The sequence below is a fragment of the Arachis ipaensis genome, chromosome B1 (assembly GCF_059453495.1).
Source record: "Arachis ipaensis isolate K30076 ecotype BB chromosome B1, ASM5945349v1, whole genome shotgun sequence".
NCBI lineage: Eukaryota > Viridiplantae > Streptophyta > Magnoliopsida > Fabales > Fabaceae > Arachis > Arachis ipaensis.
The window spans coordinates 58725430-58732132 of NC_142436.1; the positions used below are offsets into that span (position 1 = coordinate 58725430).

At 35.7% G+C, this 6703-nt stretch overlaps 1 non-coding gene across 1 annotated transcript; it reads right to left on the reverse strand.

Annotated features, from left to right (window-relative positions):
- Window positions 1-6267: 6267 nt before the first annotated feature.
- On the reverse strand, window positions 6268-6375 carry LOC148576709 (small nucleolar RNA R71). The gene has a single exon (XR_015904347.1). It is a non-coding gene; the product is annotated as a small nucleolar RNA R71 (small nucleolar RNA).
- Window positions 6376-6703: the final 328 nt, after the last annotated feature.

Here is a 6703-nt window from a genome sequence, read left to right on the forward strand (position 1 = left end):
AATTAATTTTCTGTTATTATTTTATTTGAATTTCCATGTCTTCTTGTGTTTATGAAAATGGCATTCATGTCAATGGAGTAAACTCTCAACTTGACTTGGGAGTTGATTAAAAGGAGACCCTTGAGTTGGAATACTCAAGTGTTAATTGGTAATTGGAAGTTGTTGGCTAGCTCTCTAGTCACTAACGCTAATCCTTCCATATGAGAGGATTAGGACTTGTGAATTGGAGCTAGTTCAGTTACTTGACTTTCCTTTATTCGGTAAAGGATAGAACTTGGGAAAATTCAACAAGGATAGAACTTCCAATTAATCTTCTCCCAGTCAAGGCTTTTTATTTCAAATATATAAAACCTCTTGTTAATTTTCATTGCTTTAATTTATAATCAATTATTTTTCTATTCTCCAACTCTAAAAATTTCTCAGAAAATTTCTGACCAATAAATTGCACTCTTTTGTCAACTCGTTGGGAGACGACCTGGGAATTTTACTCCCAGTATTTTATTCTTAAATTGTGACAACTCTTTCTAAATTGATAAGCAGAATTTTCATCGGTTAAGAAATGTACTTGCAACGTTATTTCTATTATAAATTCTTAATCGGCAATTTTTCGCCCATCAGAACTCCTCTACCTAAGTTGTCATCTAATCCTTCATTTGAGTAGGTAAAACTTCTAATTCTTATCTTTATTATCCCACTTGAATTTGGCTTGCTTGAAACGGATGGCCAATTTAGGACGCTTTGTGGAATTAAGCGTAAGAAGAGAATGTTTAGTGGTTGGCGGTGTAAGTCTAGGCTCATTATGGTTGAAGCTTCAAGGAGTGGATGCACAGATTGGTGTAGTGCTAAATTGGATGGGTCTAGGATGATAGTTTGGTGCCCTCATGAGAATTTGACCTACTTACCACTCAGAGGAAATCACCATGATCAACTTCAAAACGGGTGTGAAAATAAAGTATGGGATCCCGGATTACTAGAGGAGGATCAATTTTGGGAGCCCATGGTTTGTGGAGAACTCCATCAAAGCTTGGAGATATCAATTTTAAATGATGGAGCTTATTGAAAGTCCAAGCATTGGTGGATATTCAAGGATGGCTTCAAGCACAAGCCACCTTGATGAAGAGCTCCCCATAAGTCCAACTTAACGACAATAAACAAAAGTGCTAAGTGGGAGACACCCCACCATGGTAAACTCTTTTCATTTTTCCTTTTTGTAAATATTGGTAAAAATTAGTTTAATTTCATATTTTGTTTGGTTAGTTGAGTTTAATTGGGAGTCTAGTATGTTAAATAAGGTTTTATGGTGTTTTGGTAGCTGTTTGGAGGTTTGGAATGCTTGGTTTGGTGCAAGAACTTGAAAAAAAATTTTGAAAAACAGAGCACCATGCAACGCATACGCGTCTCGCACGCGTACGCATGACCCCAAGTTTTTCCCCTATCCAAGCATATGCCTCGCCCACGCATACGCCTGGATCCCAAATTTTTCACCCCCGTACAAATTCCAGAGAGTTGTGCGAATTTTGGGCTGGGATTATGCCTTTAGCACAAGCCAACCCACGCATACGCGTCACTCCATGCATACGCGTGGATTACCCTGCATCACCCATCTTCTTTTCTTCTCTTTTTTCCATTTCTTTCCTTCTTCTCTCTTCTCTTCTTTTCTTTCTACCCTTCAACCATTACCCAACACTACCAAGCACCATATAATACTATTTTTTTAGTTAGTTAGTTATTTAGTTAGTTTAATTTTTGTTTAATTTTTGTTTTCATCATATGTGTTGGATTACTAATCTTGTTTACTGTTTATTGCTGCTAATTACTGATAGGATGTTATCTTAACATCATTTTTGTTTATATTCCTTGTTGGATTCTTTGTTGAGGTTATATTTGGTTACTTGGTTTTGAACTTTCATGCTTAACATTTGTGAATACCTACTTGATATTGCCTTCAAACTTTCTAAATCTTTTCAATTGCATGTTTCGGCTACCATGCATTCATCATCCATTGTTAGGCAATTGTACATTATCAATTCATTTTTTTGTTAGGTGATGCTTGTTATGATTGACCTTTTTTATATCACCTATTTCATGCATTGAGATTTTTTTGAATTGTGGATTTGGATCGAAAGCTTACCTAGTGACATATTTTTGAGCTTTCTAAGCTTTGTGGACCATGCTTGCTATGTGATTGATTTTCACTCATATCTTCTCTTTCCTAAGTTCTATAGCACCCATATGTTCCACTTCTATGTCACTTAGGTGTTGCAAACAACTTCAATATGTGTCATTGAGTGTTGTGTAAGTTTCATATACCATTTTGTTCACTAAGTTTACTTATACATCAATCAATGTCCACTCATTATCCAATTCACAATTTCTTGATTATTCGCTTGAATGCTTTTATGCTTCTTAACTACTTGTTTATATCTTAACTTATAAGTCTTTTAAAGTATCTCAAGCACACTAGAATGAGTGAAGTGTATGCTTTCTTTTGTGTAATTAGGACATAACTTTCTATGCTAGTGTGTGTGTTCTAAACCGCATGCAACTTAGAACTCACACACCGATTTTTCATCAATTTCACACAAATTCACTCACTCCATTTTAGTGATTTACCTCATTCCAAAAATTTACGCTTCCTTGCTTTTGTATTCTCTCATCACGATGTTATTTTCTATTTTTCATGACTGATGCACCATAAGCAAAATCGGAAGTGAGAGAAATAACACGCAACAACCGGTTGATCCGCCAGCTGAAGGTGGCAACTCGGAAGGTCGCCGTACCCCTTGCTCACTGATGAGCGGATAATTTATACGCTTTTTGGCAGTGTTTTTACATAGTTTTTAGTATGATTTGATTAGTTTTTAATATATTTTTATTAGTTTTTAATTAAAAATCATATTTCTGGACTTTACTATGAGTTTGTGTGTTTTTCTGTGATTTCAGGTATTTTCTGGGTGAAATTGAGGGACTTGAGCAAAAATCAGATTCAGAGGTTGAAGAAGGACTGCAGATGTTGTTGGATTCTGACCTCTCTGCACTCAAAGTGGATTTTCTGGAGCTACAGCACTCCAAATGATGCGCTCTCAATTGTGTTGGAAAGTAGACATCCAGGGCTTTCCAGAAATATATAATAGCTCATACTTTGCCCGAGTTTAAACAACACAAACTGGCGTTCAACGCCAGCTCCCTACCCTATTCTGGAGTCAAACGCCAGAAACAGGTTGCAAAGTGGAGTTAAACGCCAGAAACAGGTTATAAACTAGCATTTAACTCCAAGAAAGACCTCTCCATGTGAAAGCTTCAATGCTCAGCCCAAGCACACACCAAGTGGGCCCCGAAAATGGATTTCTGCATCATTTACTTATCTTTGTAACCCTAGTAACTAGTTTAGCATAAATAGGACTTTTTACTATTGTATTTACATCTTTTGGAACATCTTTGCTCAGTTTTATGCTATCTTAGACCTTTATGCGGGCTGGCCATTCGGCCACGCCTGGACCATTATCACTTATGTATTTTCAACGGTAGAGTTTCTACACACCATAGATTAAGGTGTGGAGCTCTGCTGTTCCTCATGAATTAGTGCAAAGTACTATTGTTTTTATATTCAACGCAAGCCTATTTCTTATCTAAGATAAACACTTGTTCTTCAACCTGAGGAAGGTGATGATCCGTGACACTCATCATCATTCCTACCCATGAACGCGTGACTGACAACCACTTCCGTTCTACTTGCAATCGCTTAAGTGCATATCTCTTAGCCTTCTGGTTCATGACGCATGGTTGCCTCGCCTGACAACCGAGCCTTCCATTCCATGAGATCAGAGTCTTCGTGGTATAGGCTAGAATTATTGGCGGCCATTCTTGAGATCCATAAAGTCTAAACCTTGTTTGTGGTATTCCGAGTAGGATCTGGGAAGGGATGGCTGTGATGAGCTTCAAACTCATGAGTGCTGGGCGTAGTGATAGACGCAAAAGGATGACTGAATCCTATTCCAGTATGATCGAGAACCGACAGATGAATAGCCGTGCGGTGACAGCGCATTTTGGACCATTTTCACTGAGAGGACCGGATGTAGCCATTGACAACGGTGATGCCCTGCATAAGCTTGCCATGGAAGGGAGTACGAATGATTGGATGAAGACAGCAGGAAAGCAGAGGTTCAGGAGGAACGAAAGCATCTCTGTACGATTATCTGAAATTCTCACCAATGAATTACATAAGTATCTTTATCCTTGTTTATATTTTATTTATATTTTTTTATCAATTCACCATAACCATTTGAATCCGCCTGACTGAGATTTACAAGGTGACCATAGCTTGCTTCAAGCCGACAATCTCCGTGGGATCGACCCTTACTCACGTAAGGTTTATTACTTGGACGACCCAGTGCACTTGCTGGTTAGTTGTGCGAAGTTGTGACAAAGTGTGATTCACGTTTGAGAGCACCAAGTCTTTGGCGCCATTATTGATGATCGCAATTTCGTGCACCAAGTTTTTGGCGCCGTTGTCGGGGATTGTTCGAGTTTGGACAACTGACAGTTCATCTTGTTGCTCAGATTAGGTAATTTTATTTAATTTTATGCTTTTTATTTCTTATTTTCGAAAAATACAAAAAAATTTTCTTCTTTTTCGTCCTTCCCAAAATAGTTTTCGAAAAAAAAAATTTAATAAAACCAAAAATATTTTATGTTTCTTGTTTGAGTCTAGAGTCAAATTTTAAGTTTGGTGTCAATTGCATATTTTTTAATTTTTCCTTAAAAAATTTTCGAAAATTCATGCATGATGTTCTTCATGATCTTCAAGTTGTTCTTGATAAGTCTTCTTGTTTGATCTTTAAAATTTCTTGTTTTGTGTCTTTTCTTATTTTTCATATACATTCTTGAATTCTTAGTGTCTAAATATTAAAAATTTATAAGTTTGGTATCTTGCATGTTTTCTTTTATTGAAAATTTTTCTAAAAATACATACTTGATGTTCATCATGATCTTCAAAGTGTTCTTGGTATTCATCTTTGCATTCAAAGTGTTCTTGCATGTTTTCTTTCTTTGTTTTGCATGTTTACTTCATAATTTCCTATTCTTACTTCATATTTTCAAAAATCTCACTAACATTTAATTTTTAGATTCAAAAATTTCAAGTTGTTACTTGCCTATTAAGAAAGGTTCAATCTTTAAATTTTAAAATCATATCTTTTTATTTCTTATTAGTCAAGTAATCAACTTTAATTTTCAAAATCTTTTTAAAAATTAAATCTTTTTAATTTCTTCTTCAATCATATCTTTTTTTTAATAAATTGCAATCATATCTTCTCAATCAAACCTTTTTCAAAATAATTTCAATCATTTCAATCATATCTTTTTCAAAATCAATTTCAAAATCTTTTCTAACTTCTTATCTTTTCAAAATTGATTTTTAAATCTTTTTCAATTAACTACTTGACTTTTTGTTTGATTTTAAAAGTTTTCTATTTCAATCATATCTTTCTCAAAACTCCTAACTACTTTTCTCGCTCCAATTTTCGAAAATCACTAACTTTTTTTTTAAATTCTTTCTAATTAATTAATTTAATAAAAACAAAAATATTTTCCTTTTATTTTAATTTGAAATTAGAATTCTTCATCTTCTCTCTTCTCCATTCTACTCTCCTATTCTTCTCCTCTTCTACTCACATAAAGGAATCTCTATACTGTGACATAGAGGATTCCTCTTCTTGTTGTTCTCTTCTTTTTTATATGAGCAGGAACAGGGATAAAGACATTCTTATTGAAGTTGATCCTGAACCTGAGAGGACTCTAAAGAGGAAGCTAAGAGAAGCTAAAACATAACACTCTGAAGAGGACTTTACTGAAATTTTCGAAAAAGAAGGAGACATGGCCGAAAATAATAACAATGCAAGGAAGATGCTTGGTGACTTTACTGCACCAAATTCCAACTTACATGGAAGAAGCATCTCAATCCCTGCCATTGGAGCAAACAATTTTGAGCTAAAGCCTCAAGTAGTTTCTCTGATGCAACAGAATTGCAAGTTTCATGGACTTCCATCAGAAGATCCTTTTCAGTTCTTAACTGAGTTCTTGCAGATCTGTGATACTGTTAAGACCAATGGGGTTGATCTCAAGGTCTACAGGCTTATGCTTTTCCCGTTTGCTGTAAGAGACAGAGCTAGAATATGGTTAGACTCTCAACCTAAAGATAGTCTGAACTCTTGGGATAAGCTGGTCACAGCTTTCTTAGCCAAGTTCTTTCCTCCTCAAAAGCTTAGTAAGCTTAGAGTGGATGTTCAAACCTTGAGACAGAAAGAAAGTGAATCCCTCTATGAAGCTTGGGAGAGATACAAGCAACTGACCAAAAAGTGTCCTTCTGACATGCTTTTAGAATGGACCATCCTGTATATATTCTATGATGGTCTGTCTGAATTATCTAAGATGTCATTGGACCATTCTGTAGGTGGATCCATTCACCTAAAGAAAATTCCTGTAGAAGTTCAGGAACTCATTAACATGGTTGCAAATAACCAGTTCATGTACACTTCTGAAAGGAATCCTGTGAGTAATGGGACGCCTCTGAGGAAAAGAGTTCTTGAAATTGATACTCTGAATGCCATATTGGCTCAGAATAAAATATTGACTCAGCAAGTCAATATGATCTCTCAGAGTCTGAATGGATTGAAGGAATCATCCAATAGTACTATAGAGGCAT